The sequence below is a fragment of the Pleurodeles waltl genome, chromosome 8 (assembly GCF_031143425.1).
Source record: "Pleurodeles waltl isolate 20211129_DDA chromosome 8, aPleWal1.hap1.20221129, whole genome shotgun sequence".
NCBI lineage: Eukaryota > Metazoa > Chordata > Amphibia > Caudata > Salamandridae > Pleurodeles > Pleurodeles waltl.
In genome coordinates, this window is record NC_090447.1 from 1,525,647,510 (window position 1) to 1,525,670,317 (window position 22,808).

The 22,808-nt window shown below is 44.6% G+C and overlaps 1 pseudogene; it reads right to left on the reverse strand.

Moving 5' to 3' along the window:
• LOC138249627 (zinc finger protein 208-like) overlaps positions 1-22,808 on the reverse strand; it is a 161,937-nt pseudogene that overhangs the window by 107,099 nt on the left and 32,030 nt on the right.

Here is a 22,808-nt window from a genome sequence, read left to right on the forward strand (position 1 = left end):
GAGCAGATACAGTAGACACCCTATGTGAGGCCTTCTGTGGGGCCAGACCAATCAGGTTGCTTACACCCTCTCTCCAACAAAGCTTCCATAGTAGTACTACCCAAACCAGGTAAGGATCCCCTCCATTGTGGCAGTTACCGTCCCATATCCCTCCTCAACGGAGACGTCAAAATACTGGCAGGAATTCTAGCGACATGCCTCAAAAAGGTCATCTCATACATCATAAGCAAGTGGGTTTCGTCCCCGGCTGTTCTTCTAGGAACCATTTACGTACCCTGCTCCACGCTCTCTGGACAACACAGGACTCTCGGGGGGAGGCCCTTGCCCTCTACCTGGACGCCGAGGAGGCATTCAATCGCATAGAGTGGTGGTACCTTGTTGAAACTCTATAACGGTTCGGACTCGGGACTAGCTTTATTAATAAGGTGCGTTTGTTATATAGCTCACCGACAGCACTGGTAAATTGCGGTGGGTTCCTATCCAACGTCTTCTTTATCAGGAGGGGGACCCGTCAGGGCTGCCCTCTGTCACCGTTACTGTTCCTGCTGGCCCTAGAACCCTTAGCGGCAGTGATCCGCAGATCAAGCCTCGTTACCGGAGTACCCATTCCTGGTGGTAGTGCCACCATTTACCTATATGCCGACGATATCTTACTAACTCTCACAGACACAGCTAAGTCCCTGCCGGCGCTCCGAACCATCTTAGCTGACTTCAAACTTCTCTCAGGGTTACAGGATCAACTGGGATAAGAGCGAAGCGCTGCCTCTATCCCTTGTGACAGTAAGTGCGCCCGTGCAGGGCTTCCCGGTCAAGTGGAAGCAGTGAAGTTTTCAATATCTGGGCATCTACATTAATAGAGCATTGGAGAATATGGTGGCTGACAACTTAGACCCGCTGCTTGCCAGCATGAAAAGGGACTTTGAGAAATGGGCACATTTGGGCCTCTCTATGTGGGGTAGACCACAGGCGGTGCACATGGTGACCCTGCTGAGGTTCCTATATGTTCCCAGCATGTTGCCTCTACAGATCCCCTTGACTCTCCTTAGAGAGATGGACCGTTGCATCCGAGCCTTTGTTTGGGGGTCGCTACACCTCCGGCTACCCAGGGGTACATTACTTGCCTGGCACGAGTCCGGTGGGCTGGGACTCCCCTCGGTGGAACATTACATCCTTGCGTTACACCTCTCGCAACTAGTTTTCCTACTTCCGGGAGTCCAAGACCCGCCACAGTGGGTGGAGGTGGAACGGACGCTCTTGCGCTCCCTACTGGGACTCAATGTGCTCTACAGCGCAGGACATACCCTACCTCAGCCAATCAATCCCATGATCAGAGTCATGTGGAACTCCTGCCGGCAGGCGCACCACTTACTGGAAGTGGATCCCTTCATACATGACCGGACTCCGCTCTGGGGCGACACGGGATTCATGTTAGGGGAAAAATACTATAGTAAGGGAGGAGAGGCAATCGAAAGGCCTTTGTTTGGAGGTCGCTACACCCTCAGCTACCTAGGGGTACATTACTTGCCCGGCACGAGTCCGGTGGGCTGGGATTCCGCTCCGTGGAACATTACGCCCTTGGATTACACCTTTTGCAACTAGTTTTCCTACTTCCGAGAGTCCAAGACCCGCCGCAGTGGGTGGAGGTGGAACGGACGCTCTTGCGCTCCCTACTGGGACTCAATGTGCTCTACAGCGCAGGACATACCCTACCTCGGCTAAACAATCCCATGATCAGAGCCATGTGGAACTCCTGCCAGCAGGCGCACCGCATACTGGGAGTGGATCCCTTGATACATGACCGGACTCCGCTCTGGGGCAACACGGGATTCATGTTATGGGAAAATACTATAGTAAGTGAGGAGAGGCGATCGAAAGGCCTTCTGCGTGTTGATCAACTTCTAACCAATGGCCAATTGAAGCCGTTCACGGATCTCCAGGAGGAATTTGATCTACACGCCCATCACTTGTGGCGTTTTCTGCAGCTCAAACACTGCCTTGGGAGACGTATGGGGACATTACCCTGGCGACTCTCCCAATTCCCAGTGCTTCACTACTTTGAAACCTGGGGTCTTTTCCGAGGAGTCATATCTGGTATGCATACCCTGCTGAACCACCATCTGTTCTCCCTTTACCTCTTGGTCTCTCTCAAAGACAAGTGGCAGGCGCGACTCCAGACAGAATAGGATTGGGCTGATCTGACTCAGGCAAGGGATCGTGCGGCACGGGAGGCTCACTTGAAATTCAGTCTCTTCAAGACACTACACAATTGGTACTGGACTCCCCAGAAACTGCGGTCTGCAGGGTTACTATTGCACGCCTCCTGCAGGCAATGCCCCCACACCCACTGCGATTTAGTTCACATCCTGCATGATTGCCATGCCATCCAACCTTTCTGGCAATCAGTGGGGTGCCCCTCAGAGAAACACTACCCTTACTGCCTTCTCTTACCCCTTCCCTCCTATTGCTGCATGATACCAGCGATCTGTACGACATTTCCCGACCACAGCAACGTTTACTACACACTGCACTGGCCACGGGCAAATTTTGCATCCTCGGACACTGGCGTGCAGAAACAGCCCCCTACCATGGAAAATGGATCACTGCAATGTACCGAGCTGCTTCTCATGAACGAATTATCTATAGCCTCTAGGATAAGTTGGATGTATTCCTTCGGACGTGGGCCCCCTCTCTCTCTGTACCAGATGACTGAGCGCTCCCTTACTAGACACTTGATTCGGGGCTCATTACGGCAATTCCCCCGCACAGAGGCTACACGCATACATCCGCATCGCCCACCCCCTCTGCTGTGTTTTAGCTGCATAAATGCACATGTCTGCGTTTGGGCCTGACTCTGCCTCCTCACTGGTGGGCCTCCCCTCTCCTTCCAACCTCCCTTTTGCTTCCATCCTCTCACTCATATCAAAAACACTACCCCAACCCTTCCCTTCCCTCCTCCTACCTTCCCCCTCCCCCTCCTCAGTCACTGCCACTTCTACTCCTTCTTCTTAATATTCGACTGTGCCTAGAAGTGTACTTCTGCTTCTTGCTATCCACTTCGCTCTTGGCTCCCCCCTCCTCTCTTTCTGTCGTCACTGCATTCCATGTCATATTTCGGAACATAATGCGCATAATGTGGCCACTGCGGCCTCTATCCTTTGGTTAGTACTTTTCTTCTTTCCACCCCCCTGGACGCATCCCGGCTTTCCGCCATTCTGGGTATCTCCCTTGCCCCTCCCCTTTCCCTTCCTCCCCCCCCTCTCTCCTGCTCGTATTCTGTCGACTCTTACTTCTTCTTCTTCCTTTTCTTTCCCCATTTCCCCTTCTCTCTTTCTCCTGTTCATTCATCAAACTTCACCCCTTCTACCATCCTGGTTCTTTCTACCAGCCACAGGTACATGACCCCCCTACCCTCAAGGATCCGCGGTCCTGCGTCATCACCCTTTATAGATGTACAGTTTTGCCCCACCCCCCCCAGTTTTTTCATTGAGCTTCCGATTTGATACAGGGCTTGTTAGGCTCTCTTGTCCATGTGCACCTGACAGTATGCCCAACTATTTCTCTATTTCTGTATTGCAGTGTTTGTACCGCCAGGATCGTGTACTTTGCTCCGTGGAAAGGCTCGGTGTAATGTCTTACCGTTTTTTTAAATAAAGAATTACAACACAAAAAAAGAAGAGGCACCTAGGGGTTCCTGTAATATATGGTCCTCTATTGTTCACAGAGACACCTGGTCTGACCTTGAGAGCACCTGAAACCATCAAAGGACCAAGAAGGGCACCTAGGGATTCCTGCAATGTTTGGTCCTCTATTGTTTACAGAGACACCTGGTCTGACCCTGAGAGCACCTGAAACCATTGCAGGGCTATTGAAGGGCACCTAGGGGTTCCTGAAAGTTATGCCCGTGTGCCTACACTTGCTAAGCACGGCCACCACAAGAGCCAGAGTGATTTTTTATTCAGCTCGATTTAAGATATAAGCGGCTGAGGAATGTACTTTTCACTCTATGTAATGTGTGCTCCGAAGTGCGCGCTACCTGAGCACCTGTGCGCGGTGGGTAACCTACAGTGAATATAGCCTACAATGTATAACATCTACGAATATAAAACAATTCCGAAATATAACCTCAAGCACATACTCGAGCTCATTATATGGAACAGGTGTTGACAATGTAACTAGTACATCAATAAAATAGATTTGCCACTACTGATGCCTCACATGTTTGAGTGGTTTCTCTGCACAAAATTCAATGCTATGTCAATTAATATTCCACCGGCAACTGTGAAATACGGAAAATGTTTCATTTTTCCCTGTGAAATATAGGTTACGTCAACATACTGACAGCCCGTAAACTACTCTGCAGAGCTTTACCACTATCAGGGCTTCTAGTTTATGGGAAGAATGGATATCTAAATTATGTGGTATGGTTGTCTACCGCAGGTGTCCACCACCAGTAGCTCCTAGACCCCTTCAGAGTAGCTCACTGCCTGAAGTTCATTTTTAAATTAGCACAGGATGACATTTTCCTTTTAAAGTTAAGGGAAGGCTGTGTTTATTTACATTATTATTATGGTCAGGCTGCAGATAGCAAGGCCTGACAAGGAGCAGTGCTGAAGTTTGATCTAAGACCCAGAGATGAAGAAATAAAGCACTAAGGTATTTAACTCTAAAATAAAAGTTATTTTTGAACTCAGTATTGGATGTGTGAACAAAATATTTCTCAATGCTTTTAAATCATATAAAATGTAAATGTAAAGTTGCCTAATAATTAAGTGAACTTTTCATTTACATTTTCCCAGTTTTTCTTTCAAAGTGTTGCATTTACAAACAGCAGGCCTCTTGCTCCCAGTAGACACTGCGGCATATTTGTAACTGAAAAACACAGTCATTTTTTAAATTGGAGAAATTTGAAGTGCAGAAATATTTCCACATTATGAACATTTTTGCACTTTAAATTTCTCCTATTTAAAAATGGTTGTATGTTTCTGTTATACATGCAACAGTGCTACATATGGCGAAAGTTATTTGTGTGTCACAAGTGCATACAACACAGGCTCTGTTACATATATACCATTCATATGGACACGTTCATACATCGCAAAAGTCCATGAAACACATGAAAGCTCTGCTGTAGTGCCACTAGTACCTGGCTTTGTGGACATTAGGCTTAAAGTCGGTGAAGTTGTGCGTCGGGGCATCTGGTAACAATGTGCGAGTTGTTTGTGGGGAAACCCCCATCCCGATCTCAAGTATGTGGCAAAAGAGATAAACGAAGTAGCTATATTACAGTTGTACTGCACTGAGGACACAACATTTAATTCCTCAGAGAGTACATTCCAAAATCCTTTTACAAAATAAATCACCGGGGCCCTCACACAAGGCCTATTTACACTAACTCTTTATCATTGCATAGATTTGTTTTTTTTTTAACTTAATTTTTAGCATTTTTGATAACAACACAAAGAAAAGGGAACTCAAAAAAACAGAAACATACAACAATGGCTGTCTGGCCATTCAGGCATCCCGTCAAAAAGTCCAATGACATAAATTGGGCGACATAAGGGAGTTACTTTCATATAAATCATAGAGTCACATTTGCACATTTATGCCCAGTACACAAATGCTGCTGGTCATGGTACACGGGCTTATATTGTGTCGTCGTTGAGAAACATGGGCAGGCCTACGTACCAATATTCAGTGAACACCTGCACTGCTGGTGAAGCTTAGGACCCAGCTGAGCACATCACAGAGTTCATGCAGCATCTCTGTTCTATGGTCATATCCTCTTAGCCATAAAATGGCGTACTGGGTGCCAAAGGTCTCGAGGGCGAGTGCTGGGAAGCTGGAGTTGTCTTCTAATTCGGTTATTTTTGCTACTGTAAATACATTTTGTTTGCCACAAGTTTCTGGGTCCGTACTAGTGCTAAGAACTGACACACAGGTTTTGGTAAAAAGCTTTGACATATCTCAGAAGCCCCAACACAGGATCCGACACCAACTACAAATGTATCGTCATGGATACATCTTTAATGCTTTCCTTTGAGTATCGCCAATATATTCAGGTAGTTCCATGCCAAGTGGAAGAGGTTTACCTCCGGGTGACTGCATCGCTTACAAGTTGCCTCCGTGCACAGTTGTGGATGCCCTGCCTGGGGTGAAGTAAGCCACGTGCATGTACTGGATAGCACTGTGGGGACCATTTATTCAGATGTTTTGTGGCTGATGACAACAGTACTTCCATTGTTCCGCTATCAGCTCTTTACCAGAACACCTCTGCTTAACTTTAACTGGTGCCTTGGTTTGGCAAGCATGAACATTTGATATAGTTTTGGAACAATTTGTTTAGACCTTGGTGCCACTATAAGTTATGGATGTTGAGCTAGTTCAAGAGGCTCCTGAGAGAAGTTGGTCAGTTTCTTCTTTGGTTAAGCTCTTAATCTGTAATATAGAAATATATTGTAGGAGAAGCCCCCATCTGGCCTCAGAAAATCTTGGAGTGATAGGAAAGCTCTGTTTAAAAAGAGTTTTTATTGGTTGTGAAACACTTTGCAAGTAATTGTTGTTCAGCCTTGGGTTCGGAAGTGAGGGGTGTAATGGAGTTTGCAATGACAGGAAAGTGTGACGAGTACACTGGAGGGGAGCCAGAATAGCTCGAGGGGGAGTGCCACCCCTGGATGGTGTCACAACTGGGTCACAGGTAATGGGAACGGGCCAGCCATGTCCGACTCCACAACCTCGTGCTGTAGGGGGAGTTCCATCCTGCACTAGTAGAATACCAACTGCACCTGTGCACATGCATAGTACAATATAGGGTCAGGAACCTAAAGTTCCCTATTTTGGGATGTGAGATTTAGCATGTGCCATTTGATTTAGGGCTCTGTGCCTGCCCAGATCACTTCAGTTAGTAGGCACTGAAGGTATAGAAAAAGTGCCTGGCTGGGCATACAGGAATATTACTGAAAAGGTAGAGAAATGTAGGCACGGTGGCCATCCATAATAAAGCAATCCTCCCGATTACAGTGGAGATTTATTCCACTGAGCTACTTGTTCAGTTAGGCGAGTAACAGCGTTGCCACAGTTCTATTTCATTGCCACATCAAATGCTGTGTGGACATATGTGCCCAGGTATTTCACTGAATCCATAATAAAACCAAGTGGGTATTCTAGGGGGCCAGGCCTGATTTCAGTTAAGGGAACACAGTGGTTTGCTACAGTTAATGTTTATCTCAGATGCATCACGAAATTGTGCAACTGATCTGAAAATGGGTATTAGGTTCAATTGTAGGTCTACACAAAGAGGGTGATATACTCTCTGTACAACGATATGACAAGGCAACGCACTAAGATGCTGAGACCTCTGTGAGTGGTCTTCATGGACATGCAGACAATTGGTTCCACTCCAATTGGGAAAAGTGGTGGGGACTAAGGGTACCCTCGATGTGTGCCCTTTTGAATGTTAATTGGTGGGGAGATGGCACTTTATTAACAAGCAGAATTGCCCTGGGTGGATATAGGTGACAGGTGATGGTCGAACTATGCCCTGGTGGGAATGGGTCAATAATAAGTATGCCCATCCTAGAGTCTAGAATGCGTTGACAGCACCTAGCAGCGGCGCATTTGTCTCAGGACTTGGTTGGTGTACAAGAGTGAAAACTGTACATGAGTTAAAAGAGGTGGAACACCCCGGTACGAAACCAGACTGTTTAAGCAGAACAATATTGGGCACGAGTGGGAGCATGCGGCTGGTCGATACTTTTGCCAGGATTTTAATGTGGATCTTTGATTAGAGATCGTGGTCTGTAGGAGTGACCCGAGAAAGATCTTTACCGGGCTTAAGCAGGGTAACAGAGCGCCTCACACAGAGGGCCTCATTACAAACCTGGTGGCCTCATGAACACTAGGTTTGCGGATGGCGGTCCAACCGCCACATTACAGACATGGCGCCAAGTGCCGCGTGAGGACTGCCAGCATTATGGATCCTGGCGGCCTGGCAGTTGCGGCAATCCTAATCTTCCAGGGCAGCGCTGCCCTTGGGATTACGATTTTGTTTCCTGCCAGAGGTTTCATTTGGTAACACCGACATGAAACTGCTGGCAGAGAATGGGTGCAGGGCGCCCCTGCACTGGCCATGCACTTGGCATGGACAGTGCAGACCCCCACCCAGCCAGCACCGTCACAATATTCACTGTTTGCTTTGCACCCCGCCGCCTACAGCATTGCCGCCAGTTCAATTATGAACTGGAGACAATGCTCTAGACAGCTTCCTGCTAGGCCAGCAAGCGGAAACTGAGGTTTCTGCCCACTGACCCAGCGAAAAGTCCATAATAGCATTGACGGGGAGGTCGCTGCTAGGTAGCAACCTATCTGTTTGAGAAGCTGGCGGAGAAGCTTTTCAGTCCGTCAACTTCGTAATCAGAACCTGATTACCAGGATGATAATCTAGGTCGAATGTTTCTAGGTATACTTTAGTAAGATGATGGCTATAAGTGTTAAATATTGTTTGTAAAATCGACCTGTAAACCATCACTGCCAAAGGCTTTACCGCTCGCTATGCTACAGACTGTGGTGATGATTTCTTCTTCAGTAATGGTGCATACTAAATATTCTCTCTGGTGAGATAAGCAGCGCTAAGTCATTGGGATAATTGTCCAGAGTAAGCCGGTAGACTGCATTTGTGGTTGTGTAAATCACTTAATTAAAGCTCTGAAAGGCCTGTAGAATTGCCAGTGATTCTGTTGCGATCTGAGAATTAGTGATGTTAATTTCATAATTATCAGTTATACCTTTCCCCAACAAAATATCAGCCACTTACTCAACAATCATATCATTTCCATAAACCAATCACTAAAACCTCAATATTGATTCATACATAATCTTCACAGAAACTCACTCAACTGCCACTCCAAAATTTGGTAAAACCCAAGCTATTAATGATATGACAAATAACACCAAGTTCTAAAACACAGGGTAAATTCCCAAGTGATATCAATGGTTACATTTTCATTAAAAACAATCTCAATTTAAAAATCACACCAAAATATCACCCCATGATGCAAACATAAATTATAATAACACAAAAAAAATAACTCTTTAAAAAAAACAATTCAAAGAGAGAGACATATAGAACATCACCAGTCAAATTTAATTAGGAACTGTTCAGTTTATCAATCAGATCCCCAAACGTATTTTTTGTGCATCGCCATTTAATCATATTGTGCATTTTACAGAATCAGTCCTCCCTGCTGACTACACATTTCGATGTAAATTAAGGACATAGCCATCTTCTTCAGGGCATAAACATAAATTCTCCCACACATAAAATGACACGAAAATCCCCAAAGGAATAGTTCTTCCAGCAGTCTGTTTCACAATGTAATGACTCCAAGAGCGATTCGCATACACATATGCAGGATTAACTATATTTAGCTCTGCTCCTTCATTTAAAAAAAATCTTCTTTTCAAACATTAATCGTTCACTTTTAGAGGGTCCATAGATCACCTCCAAATAATCTTCCCAATCTAGAATACACTTCCCCTTCAATCCCAGTAAGTGTAGTCCCAAACACTGGCTAATTCCAATTCGTTGTCTCACCCAATATTTATTCCACGATCGAACCACGTGAATGCCTAAACGCGTTCAGATCAAAACATTTAATTTAATAATGTCAGAAGCTTCCAATTGCCCTCGCATCAGGGATACCAGTGAGCTGCCTGAGTGCTCACCCTCGCCATATCAACTTTCTGTTTAATATTTGCACAGAAAGTGCATTTCTCTGTCAGTGTGGGTTATGGAGCCTCCAGAAGTCTGTGAGCTGGAGACGTGTTCTTGTTTGGTGTAGTGCCCTGGCAACCAGTGGCATAGAACATTTTGCATCATTGGTTCCGTGGATTTGAAGGTCTAGTACCAGGTTAAAATCCCCACCTCATAGTAATTGCTCTCTTGGGCACTGGAATAACCTGTCCTGTATGTTCAGAAAAATGTAGAGGAATCTATATCTGGTCCATGGGCAATGATAATATTAAAGTTTTTTTCCTAATAAACCGTGTACTACCAGGTAGTGATCCTCAGGATCATTAAGGACCACTTCCAGTAAGAAAGCAGTCCCTTACTGCAGGGGTCCTATGCGTACATTGTGCCTATCAAGACTCCCCAGCACCTACACGACCCTACAGGCAAAATTGGGCAAGTTGCTACCATACGCAACACCCTGGCCACAGGCGGACACTCTGGCCACAGATTCTTTACCTTAGATTATTCCGCAGAGCTCAGGCTGGATTTCAAAACTTTTGGAGCAGTACTTCTACGTGGCGGTAAGTGGCGTTGAGTGGCTCTGCTTGAATGTGACGTGGGTGGTACCTATATAGGAACCACCCCAGCGTGCTGACATCAGTTACATTTCGCAACCTTTCCACGACAGGAGCGGGAGCCACAAAGGTTTCTGATGTACCACTGTTCCGACACTAAGGACCTAAGAAGGGTTATCCTATATGGAGAAATCCGTTCATTGAGTTGGGAGGATCAGTAAGAAATCTACAGCTAGATAGTCTCCAGCAGACAAGGCGTTAATGAAGGCGGCTGTCTTTTTTCATCAGATTGAGACTTCCAGACGCAGATTCCTTAACTTAGAATAGATACTCAAGCAGTACCTCCCCAGAGGTGGGTCTGCAAACAAATTTAGACCAGGAAGTCCTGTAGTGTTTGGTAAACCTGTGCAGAGATACCCACGTTGCAGCCTGACAGATGCCTAGGACAGGGACTCCACAAGCTAAGCTAACGCAGTGGTCGCAGCCATGGCTGTGTTAGAATAAGCACGCACACCCTCAGGGGGGTTGCCTCTTGGACAGTGCATAGTGGATTTTAATGTAGAGTCTATTTTATGAGACTGCCAGCACCTACAAGGCCTTTCCTTTCTTTGCCCCGACGAAGCTAGTGGAAATCTTTGGTACAGTGAACATTGAATGATAATGCTCTTTTTGGGTCCAGTCAGTGGAGTCTCTCCTCTTCTTTGGAAGGATGATGTGGAACAAAGAAAGTAGGCAATGTGATAGTCCGGCCTACATTGAAAAGTGTTTTCACTTTTGTCAGGAAAGAGGCAAGTGTTCTGAAAACCAGTTTGTTTGGGGCGAAAAACAAGAGTAAGGAGGGTGCACTGAAAATGCCTTCAGTTCACAAATCCTTCTGGCCAAAATAATGGGGACTAGAACATACATAAAGGGCAATTGTGCATGGGCTCCAAGGGCGAGCACATCAGGAAAGTCATAACTAGGTTCTGGTCCCACTGGGACATGATGAAGTGGTTTGGAGCAATCATATGTTGTAGTCCTTTTAAGAAACGAGTCAAGATGTGGCTTGAACATACAAAGGCTGATCCGGTAACTGAAGAAATGACGATATGGCCAAAAGGTACCTCTTAATTGTACCCGCAGCAAAGTCCAGAAGGATTAGTGAAAGGACAAACAAGACTTCAGAGAAGGGTGCAGAAAGAGGATCATCATGTTTGGAAACACACCAAGGCACAACTTTGTCCCAATGGCAGGAGTGTACTGTCTAGGTTCAGACATCCCTGACTGCCAGAATTACATCACAATCTCGTTTTTTAAAATGTGTTTATTGAATTTTAGTAATGAACAAGAACATACAGAGAAAACATTGCATAGCAATGTACATCAGAATATGAAAGCACGTATTAGATCGTATAAGAGCTTTGAAGTTTAGAAAGGTATGACAAAGTCGTCCCATGGTATAAAACAATTGCAGGGCTGTACAGGAATTGTAAAGAAATATTACGTGGTGAGTTGTTGAGTTGACCTTCAATATATCAATGGCATACTGTTCAACTTCAGTCTTCAGATTCCAGGGTGAGCAAGTAGTCTCTCAAAGGTTGCCAGACATCTTTTAGCCTAGAACTAAGGGGTTGCAGCTGTGCACAGTCTTCACTAATTTCGTCATACTATGGCATGCTTTTGACTCACACAGAGTCTGTGGGGTACGTCCGCTGCCCCAGTGTAAAGCAACCTCCCATTTAGCAAGTAGTAGTACCATAGAGATAAATCTGGGGGTGGATTTGGGGATCTCACGTGTGTATCCTAGCAGTGCTATCAAGAGGTCAGGCGTGACCGTGGCATCCGTCGTAGTGGAGATGAGGGAGAACACAGTGGTTCAGTATCAGCCAGGCAGGTGCAATACAGCCTAGAGATGAGTCAATCTCCATCAGTGTCAGATATGATGAGTGTTAGTAGGGGAAAGTCCTCTTGAGCGAGGGGGTAAGTAGGCATGCATAAGTGCAGGGTATTTTGGAGTCGTTGCAGTACAAAGTGGTCCAAGTAGGAGGCACTCTGAAAATGGACGTTGTCAGTATGCAAGAGGATATGGACTTCCGAGAATACATCTCGTAGCAAGTCCGTCGTATCCAGTTCACAGCGAAATAGTGAACTTTGCTGCGTTTCTGCCATTGCAATAGCCTGTGTGGCTCAGGTTTCATCCCAGACCAAGGGAAACACACCTGCACACGAATCCCTGACTTTTTGGACTTCTTGTGAGACGTAGCTGACAACTTAGAGAACGATGATGAGCACTTGTAGTGGCTCCACAAATGGTCCTGGGACTTTCCCCATCACTGGGAATGTTGTGGAGGTAACTGGCGTCAAATGACCAGGGGTTTCAATTACAAGGAACGCTCCCTCAGCGCCTTAGGGTTCATAGGTGGCAGTCATCACGGGTCTCGGAGTCGTGATCCGATCAAAGCACCAAGGGCAAACCAGGTGGGGGGTCTGTTGCAGATATACCACAGGACTTAAATACCAGTTTTTGGGGGGGGCATACAGACACATACACAGTGGGAGACAAAGAGTGAAAAAAAAAGGTTAACAAAATGCTGAAAAAAAGATGTCCAAAAGTGGACTGCGGTAAATCACTCAGGATCTGAACTAACTGACGTGGAAAAAAAAAAGAACGGAGGTCAACGTGCTGAGGTGGCACCTATATAGGCACTGCGCAGTTCACTTCCAACCGACGTGGACCAAAAACCAACACCACCTACCGGTGTGCAGAGGAATTGCTCAAAAAGTTGCAGATCCAGTTTGATGCCTGGGGACTTTTCTAATAAAAGGAATCTGCAGTTAGAAGCCTCTCTCAGATAAGCCACTTTACATTCCACAAGAGGAGGTTTATACAAGTTATAAGGGACTGTTTTCGACACTGCACTATAATTGGCGGGTGAGTATGGATACCTTGTACGACTGTTGTAATCTGATGCCGGTCCTGTGGGATACTTCGCAATCTGTTTTGGCATGTTCAGTTTAGTGAATAAAACTTTAAAATGCCCAATTCATCCCTCAGCCCACCCACATCAAGTCTTTCTAGATGGACAGGAAACAACTAACAAATTATTTCAACTCAACAAAATATCAAAACTATCCCACTGTCTCTGCAACATGTGATGAGGCACACAGTTGAAATCTTATATGATAGGCGCTGCAGAAAGAGTGACGCCAGTAAAAAACAACTCTGGGTAGTTCTGGTATAGGAGCCTTCTTTTCTTGGGCCATCCAAAGTGCAGTGTCCCATACACAATAGTTTAAGAGGTACACAATAATGGCACATGGTGGAACGGCTAGAGGCGGGCACTGCATAAGCACCTGATGTGCATGCTCCACAATAAAGACCTCTAAAGAAGCAGATTTGTTGAATAATTCAGCAAGTATCATCGTCACTGTAGTGCTTCTGTTCTTATCTCGTTTTCAGAGCTTACAGAACATGTCAAGAATGCACTTCTGAGTTCAAAGAAGACTTTATTGTTGTTAATTCTTCTAAAACCACAAGTTCGTGAGAGACGAATCAATAGATTTCAAGCACACGTTTAATGGAAACAAAATATATCACAGTTTGCAATATACACAGCAGGTTATATTTATAAGATATTTAATGCAAAGCAAAACAAATACTTCACCGTGTGAGAATCTATTTACAGCTTCATCTTTCTGGGGTCTGCAAGTTGATGACTGCTGGTCAACTGCGAGAAAGAGATAATCTACCCACACGGGAGGCTGGCAACTGGCGCCAAGTTCCAGCCTGAAGTCAGGCAGATTCGAATCTAATTCTCTGAAGCCTGTGAGCCACCCTTAGAACAGCGTTCCCCCTCCTCTCAGACCCGGGGAAACTACGCAAGCTTTTGGAGACTGGCCAGATCTCCTAGACTGCTCCTCTTCCCAAGCCTGAGCAGGATGGTAAACACCACATGTACTCTCTCTTATCAGGTCTAGTCTACTGTGAGAAGAAAACAGCTGGTTCATCTTGTGCAAAAACACAGCTTGGAAAAATACAGCTTGGATTCTCAACTGCAATGTCTAACTCCACGTTAAAGGCAATAGGCAGCTAACCTAAATATCAAATATAATGTCTAGTGTCATGTCAAAGCCAATAGGCAGCTGAGCTGAATACAAAATGTAAGGTCTAATATCATGTCAAAGCCAATAGGCAGCTGAGCTGAATACAAAATGCAATGTCTAATATCATGTCAAAGCCAATAGGCAGCTGAGCTGAATACAAAATGCAATGTCTAATATCATGTCAAAGCCAATAGGCAGCTAAACTGAATACATCATGTCAAAGCCAATAGGCAGAATACAGAATGTAATGGCTAATGCAATGTCAAAGCCAATAGGCGGCGAAACTGGATACAGAAAGTAATGGCTAATGCCATGTCAAAGCCAATAGGCGGCTCAACTGAACAAAACATACAATGTGCTACTGGTGAACATTGAGCAACTAATATGCGCAGTGGTGAAACACAAAGTCATTGGTCAAACTCCATTAATATAATCACAGTCACAAAACTTTCTATCTTGCCCATATTCATGGTTTTGGTGATGCTCAGTGCCAGTACATTGTTTTTTCTTCAGTGGGCTTCCAAAGTTTCATTTTTAGTTTTGATTTAAGCCAGTTCTCGACTACAATTGGTTAATTGAATGTCATGTACTTCGACTTTGTCCTCACAGTCAGTTATTCCTCATTTCACCATATAAATTCTCTCTGCCATTCTCTCCTTTAGTTGGTCAACGCGCAAAGACAATGAGTCGTTCTTCTCATCTAGGATGGACAGGCCAGCTTTTAGGTCTCGTAGAATAGCATTATTACCAGCGGTGTCCAGCCTGCCATCGAGGTGTGGTAACCCCCACATCTGTGTTTTCTTGTTTCATCACACCTTTTTGCTTCTGGTCAGACCCTCTTCATCTCCCAAAAAACTCTGTGCAGGTGGTTAAGGATGCATATTGGCTAAACCTACAAGTAGAAAAGTTAGTCGAGGTGCCCTCTTTTAGTCTGATAGATAGCTTTATATCAGCCAAATGTCATTATGAATTTGAAAAATACATGGATCTGATTTTATCTCCTCGAGCATGCGCACTTTACATTAGATTCAGGTTAGGATCCCTACCACTACGCGCTCTTACTTGCAGATGGTCCCACCAGGACAGTCACTTAGATTCATGTCCAATGGGTTGTGGAACTGTTGAATGTACTGCCCATGTTTTATTCCATTCTACGGCTTAATCTAAGCAGAGGGCTCAATAGATTACACCACTCTGCAGATCCATGGGCTTCAGTAATTGGCCCTTAGCTCTTAGGATTTGCAGAACAAACCCCCTTGAGACTGTGGCATGTGCAATGGCAACATTTTTAGATGCAATTTGGCATATCAGAGCAAAGTGTTTGGGGGGCAACTTGTAATGCACTACATTAAAGCTGAATCAAGTCTGAAGACATAACCAAAAATGCAGCATTCTACAGATAATTCTGGAATGTCCAGTGCCAAAATATGAACTAGACTTCTGTCCCTTTTCGAGCCTTCCTTGTAACATCGGACTATATTTTTAAACTTACTCATACTGCACTTTTACCTCTGTATTTTAATCTGTTTAGGTAGAGGATTTTATATTACTGTCTTTTTCTATTTCTTAAAGTGTATTGTAAAATGTGCTTTTATGGACTTTGTCCTCACAGTCAGTTATCCCTCATTTCACCATATAAATTCTCTCTGCCATTCTCTCCTTTAGTTGGTCTACGCGCAAAGACAATGAGTCGTTCTTCTCATCTATGATGGACAGGCCAGCTTTTAGGTCTAGTAGAATAGCATTATTACCAGCGGTTTCCAGCTTGCCATTGAAGTGTGGTAACCCCCACATCTGTGTTTTCTCGTTTCATCACACTTTTTTGCTTGTAGGGCAGTTTGGATTGGCAGTGATCTGGTTTACCTGTGTTTAGTTTCAGGGGCTCTACTGGTTTCAGCGTCTGATCAGATCAGATTGATGCTAGAGTGACAAAACTTTCACATTCACTCCATGTGTATGGCTTTTCTTGTGAGCTTGCGCTGGTGGAGCTTTACACTTGCTGAATGAGCAAAACCCATTCCACATTCACTGCATGTGTATGGTTTTTCCCCTGTGTGTGTTCGCTGGTGGCTCTTCAGATGTGTAGATCTACTAAAGCTCTTTCCACATTCACTGCATGTGTATGGTTTTTCTCCTGTATGACATCGCAGATGGGTGGTTAGGTGTCCTACATGAGCAAAGCCCTTTCCACATTCCCTGCATGTGTATGGTTTCTCTCCTGTATGCCATCGCAGATGGATGGTTAGGTGTGATGTACGATCAAAGCCCTTTCCACATTCACTGTATGTGTAGGGTTTTTCCCCTGTGTGTGTTCGCTGGTGGCCTTTTAGATCTGTAGCCCTTGTAAAGCTCTTTCCACATTCACTGCATGTGTATGGCTTTTCTCCTGTATGCCATCGCAGATGGGTGGTTAGGTATCCTACATGAGCAAAGCCCTTACCACATTCACTGCACGTGTATGTTTTTTCTCCTGTATGCAATCGCAGATGGGTGGTTAGGTGTGATGCATGAGCAAAGCCCTTCCCACACTCACTGCATGTGTATGGTTTTTCTCCTGTATGCAATCACAGATGGATGGTTAGGTGTGATGCATGAGCAAAGCCCTTTCCACATTCACTGCATGTGTATGTTTTCTCTCCTGTATGCAATCGCAGATGGGTGGTTAGGAATGATGCATGAGCAAAGCCCTTACCACATTCACTACATATATATGGTTTTTCCCGTCTGTGTGTCAGATTGTGTGTCGTTAGATCTGTTGAGCGACGAAAGCTCTTCCCACATTCACTGCATGTATATGGTTTTTCCCAAGTGTGTGTCAAATAGTGTATCATTAGATTCGTAGAGCTTTTAAACCTCTTTCCACATTCACTGCATGTGTATGGTGTTTCCTCCGTGTGTGTCAAACAGTGTCTCTTTAGATGTGCAGAGCTACTAAAGTTCTTTCCACATTCACTGCATGTGTATGGTTTTTCCCCCGTGTGTGTCAAATAGCGTCTCTCTAGAGGTGCAGAGCTACTAAAGCTCTTTCCACATTCACTGCATGTGTATGGTTTTTCCCCAGTCTGTGTCAAATAGTGTCTCTTTAGATGTGCAGAGCTACTAAGGGTCTTTCCACATTCACTGCAAGTGCACAGGTTTTCCTCTGTGTGTATACGCTGATGGATCTTTACAACTGATAAACAAGCAAAGCTCTTTCCACGTTCTAGATTAATGTTCTGCATTGCAAGTAGCCAAATGCTTCTTTCTTTGAACTTTCAGATGTCTGCTTCACTATTCATGTTTTGTACACCTATGGTCCCTTTCAACAGATTGGAAGGTGCAGTCAAAACAGTGTTTATGATGGACTAACACCACAGCATTGAAATTATCATGTTAGAGAAGGGAGCACTGCTGTAACTACGCAATAATGATTTAAGATAAAGGGTGGTGTCTAGCATGTTTTAATATTGGATGTGTTCTGCCAGTGTAATTTTTGTGATTATAATTTATTTGGATGTTTTGGGTCCGGCAGCATGGATGTCTTCAGCCTCTTGAAGCTACCGGGTTGCACTTGATGTTCCTGCAGGATACGCCTATTCATGTACGAGTTTCAGTGTCTTCTGCTGAGTTGTTCTATTTCGAATCAGTGTTTGGCAACATTTCTGTTTCTTGAGTATCAGACCGCTTCCCAGTATTGTCATAGTTTCTTCAGTACTCTTCATCATATTAGGTTTTCAGGAATCTCCTCTCTGTGGATACAAAAATCCACAAAAGCAGCAAAATGTACACTATGTCTCTGATGGAATATAACAACAAATTAAACATTTGAATAAATCTCATCCACTGGTAATCACTCTAGGTAGCAATGCCGTCCATCTTTTTAGCTGTCTGTGCCACTATAGACAATAATCATTCTTATGGAAATCAGCACTGATCCTGCTCCAAATAGAAAATATCCCAGTATGTACAAGAGTCCACAGTCATCTGAATAGTAACATAAGCAACAACACATAGGGGGTCATTCTGACTCCCGCCGGGCGCGGTCACCGCGCGCCCGGCGGGAGCCGTCGAAATACCGTACCGCGGTCGGAAGACCGCAGCGGGTATTTTGAGTTTTCCCCTGGGCTGGCGGGCGGCCTTCAAAAGGCCGCCCGCCAGCCCAGGGGAAAACGACCTTCCCACCATGAAGCCGGCTCGTAATCGAGCAGGCGGAGAGGGAAGGTGCGACGGGTGCTACTGCACCCGTCGCGTATTTCACTGTCTGCTATGCAGACAGTGAAATACAAGCGGGGCCCTCTTACGGGGGCCCCTCGACACCCCCTACCGCCATCCTGTTCCTGGCAGGCGAACCGCCAGGAACAGGATGGCGGTAGGGGGTGTCAGAATCCCCAAGGCGGCGCAGCATGCTGCGCCGCCTTGGAGGATTCTGACGGGCAGCGGAAAACCGGCGGGAGACCGCCGGTTTTCCTGCACTGACCGCGGTCAGAATGCCCTGCGGGGCACCGCCGGTCTGTCGGCGGTGCTCCCGCCGACCCTGGCCCCGGCGGTCTGAGACCGCCGGGGTCAGAATGACCCCCATAATGTTTTTAAACTTGTTGGCCTTCGTTAGTGAGTTGTGGCTTAAGGCCTACAGCACAGCAAGACAATGAATTAATACATTTCACTTTCTCATGTTCACAGGTCAGCAAAGAACAATGTTACCCTGAAAATAAAACACAACACAGCTGTTTGAAAAACAGAATCATTTTCAGGACAAAAAGCAAATCCTAGAGGGGAAATGAGAATTGGGTGGCATGTCAAAGTGTATGACGTCTAAGTTCACTGGCAAAGACAGTGGCCTGGCAATGTCTATATCATCCCAAAGCACGATTATTGGGGCTGCCACATTTCAGTGTCTTAATGTGTGCTAGATGCACAGAGATGTGTTCAATATTGCTGTGTTTGTTAGATTCCACACAAATAGTTTGGAGGGAGGGCAGTTCTTAGTGTATGCAACCTTACCCTAAGCCACTAAGTTGGCATGTGCGAATTTCTGTAAAAACAGTCCACTGTCTTAAACTACTGTCAACCATAAGAGGTGCCACTAGATTTTGGTGTGATACATGTGATACTCAGATCAGTCAGGAAGCAACCAGATCTGCTAATCCGATTCAAGTAAGATGTATAAGACTAATGGAAACTGACGTGCACAAGTTAAAACAAGTTCTGGAAGTCCCACAGCAGATTTTTATCCACATATTGTAGTCCTGCTGATTATTAGCACTCTACTGTGAGAGAACAGTAAAAACACTGAAAGGTGTTTAAAGAGACCACAACAATTTCTGTATTTACCCTGCTATCAGGTAGGAGAAGAAAAGCCATGCACTGTTAGACTGATAAGGCTCAGCAAGTAGCTTGAAGTTGCTGTTCACTGGAGTATTGCTGAAAAACTTCCCAGGCAGTGTATAGGAAATGACCCTAAACTTGATGAGAACCTGGGTAGATGAGACAAAATGCTGTGTATTATGATGTATGTCTAGGAAATGCTGCTTTCCTGAAACACAACAGAGCTTGGTTATATACTCGTCAGGTTTTCTATAGAGTACCCTTGAGGGCAATTAGTGTTACTGATTTAGAGCAATTACACTTTGTAAGTATGTATTAGGCTATAATTGATGACTTATTGGTTTGGTAGATAAACCACTTCATACTATGTGTTTTGCTTGTATTTAAAGATTATTAAAACAAAATACAAAAGAATCCATCAATGCACCAGAAATTGGGAGCTTAGAGATCATCAAACAAAACTCAGAATACCCAAAGAAACTTATAGTGCTTTGAGGGAACCAAGCTCCTTCTAACTGCTGCATTCAGTGCAACTAAAACTATCACCTAGAAAATCTATTGCTAACTACAGACTTGTCCTAACTCAACCTACAGCTCTATTTAATACTCCTCACAAAAACAGCAGCAGTGAGCGAGAGAAGGTATGAATCTGAAAATATTCAACAACGAACCACAATGACACCACAGGCACTGAGCACCATACAAACCAAAGGGCAGCATACTACATTTGAATAGTAACCTGCAGACCCAGAAGCACCGACACAACCAGCTCCAACCACAAACCAAACATATCCTAAAATGCATGGGTTGATGTGTGGTTCAAGATGCAACCCTCCAAGACATGCTCTGAAACAGATCACAACAGGGCAGACGGCAACAGGCAATGATTTAGGGACACAGTAACTTGGGGCCAGACACATAAATAGTGAAAGTAAAAATAGCAGTACTGCGATGAGCATTGAGTGGCAGGCGCTGTTTTAAGGTCAGGATACAGGGACCCTCAACTGGGAAACAATGCAATGGCACATTCATTAAACAGCAAATAATTGCTTTATGCCACACTATACAAAACCTTTAAAACTTCCATCATGTGCCAGTCTTTGCTATGTTATGCCCGGTATTCCCTGCTCCCAGTCATATGGCAGTCATTAATAAGATGTGACCACACACTGCATCATACTGCTGGGGCTTGGTTATTTACACAATAAACATACCCAAGGGGCAAAATGCTAGTGAAATCTATCTGGCCTATAAAGAAATTCACTCCTCAAATCTACTCCTTAAATGAATTATACGTTTGAGTAAAAACGCATCAATAGATTTCTATTTTGTTTTAATAAGACTACCACCAATTAAGTGCTTTGGAACCATGCTAAAATAAAACATTTTGTTATAGAAAGTGGTATTATTCTTATCCTTACAAACCATACTAACACATAAGTGCTATGTAATTGGTAATTTCAGGTAGCTTTATAATCACTGCACACATAGCAAGCTGCAACCCATGTAACTGTACAATCTGCTCTGAAAATTATTACATTAACAGTGGCTGTATCAACACAGAGGGGTGCTCCATGACGATTTGTGCACAGACCCCACTGTCCTTATATCCAAGGCTGCGAAACCTCCAGATAGGTGGGACTCCTATAGGATGATATCTCTGCTTAATTCGGATACCAAAATACTGGCTATTGTACTGGCAAACCGATTAAGAGGGGGTAATCTTGGATTTGATACACCCAGGCCAGAATGAGATTATGCCACATTGATCGACCAAACTTAACCTTTGATGTCTTTATGACAACACTGCTGCAGCAGAAGAGCTAGGGCTCTGTTGGCGGTAGCCTCACTGGACACCAATAAGGCATCTGATGCAGTGAAATGGCCCTTCTTATTCGGAATTATGAGGAAGATGGGATTTGGCCCCAACTTTTTGAAATGGGTCAGGTTGCTCTATACTAACCCTACGGTGCAGCTCAGAGTCAATGGGAATAGAAAAAAGGCATGAGGCAGGGCTGGCCCCTATTACCACTGCTATTTTCCCTAGCGATAGAGGCGGCGGCGGCATGGATTTGAGTCAACACCCAAATCTTTGTACTGGAGATGCGATCACACATGGAAGGAACGGCTACCTTTCTATGCAAATTATATTCTATTACACTTAGCCCACACGGACAAATATTTTTTTGTGGACAGGTGAGATCATTACTTTTTATGGGAAGTTCTCCAGCCTTGTGATAAACTGGGAGAACTCCCTGATATTCCCGATGGGTCAACTGAGAAGTTGAGGGGTGCCTCCCCGTGTCATGAAACGTTGCCACCCACCACTTTAAATACCTCTTGGGTCTGTGGATCTGAAAAAAAGATGATACCCACGATGAGGATAACCTGATCGTACTGATTAACAGGTTTCACAAAAAATGTGAAACAGAAGAGGGCACTACCACTGTTGGGAAGGGCAGCAATATTTAAAATGATAGCAGTGCCCAGAATCACCTTTATACTGCAGAGAAGCCCGTTAAGCCTTACCCAACACTTCCTTCTTCCTTGTGATAAAAAGGCTCCTGAGGTAACTGCTCTTGTTAGCGGGCCCACCACAAATAGCACTCCAAACAGTCCATCGGTGCACCTACGATGGGGGTATAGCACTACCTAATGTAACGTTTCTTACCTGTATGTGTAGTTTTGCAGCTTGACGAGTTCATAGATTCATGTGTTGTGCGTTATTCTACCATCTAGTTTTTGGGACCAGATATTTTCTATTTTCTTAAAAGTCCTTCTTCTTTCTCTATGTTTGCTTGTTGGCATCGATGGAACCTCCATTTGATGTCTTTCCACTTCCTCTGGAAGTCTCCACTTGACTTTGTGTTTTTTATGTTTTTTTTTCTTGTTTTTTTCTCTTTAGTTTTCCATTTTTTTTGGCTGAGTTGGATGGGTCACTTGTGAATCCAGAAATTCTATAAACTTCAAAACTACACCTACATGTAAGAAACTTTACGTTTTGCAGCGTAAATCTTTTCTGGATTCACATGCTGTGCATTGATTTTGAAGCAGTTTTTCTTTTCTGGTGGTTGGGGTGAAGATTGATCATGATTTCAAAATAAACGTCTTAGCACTCC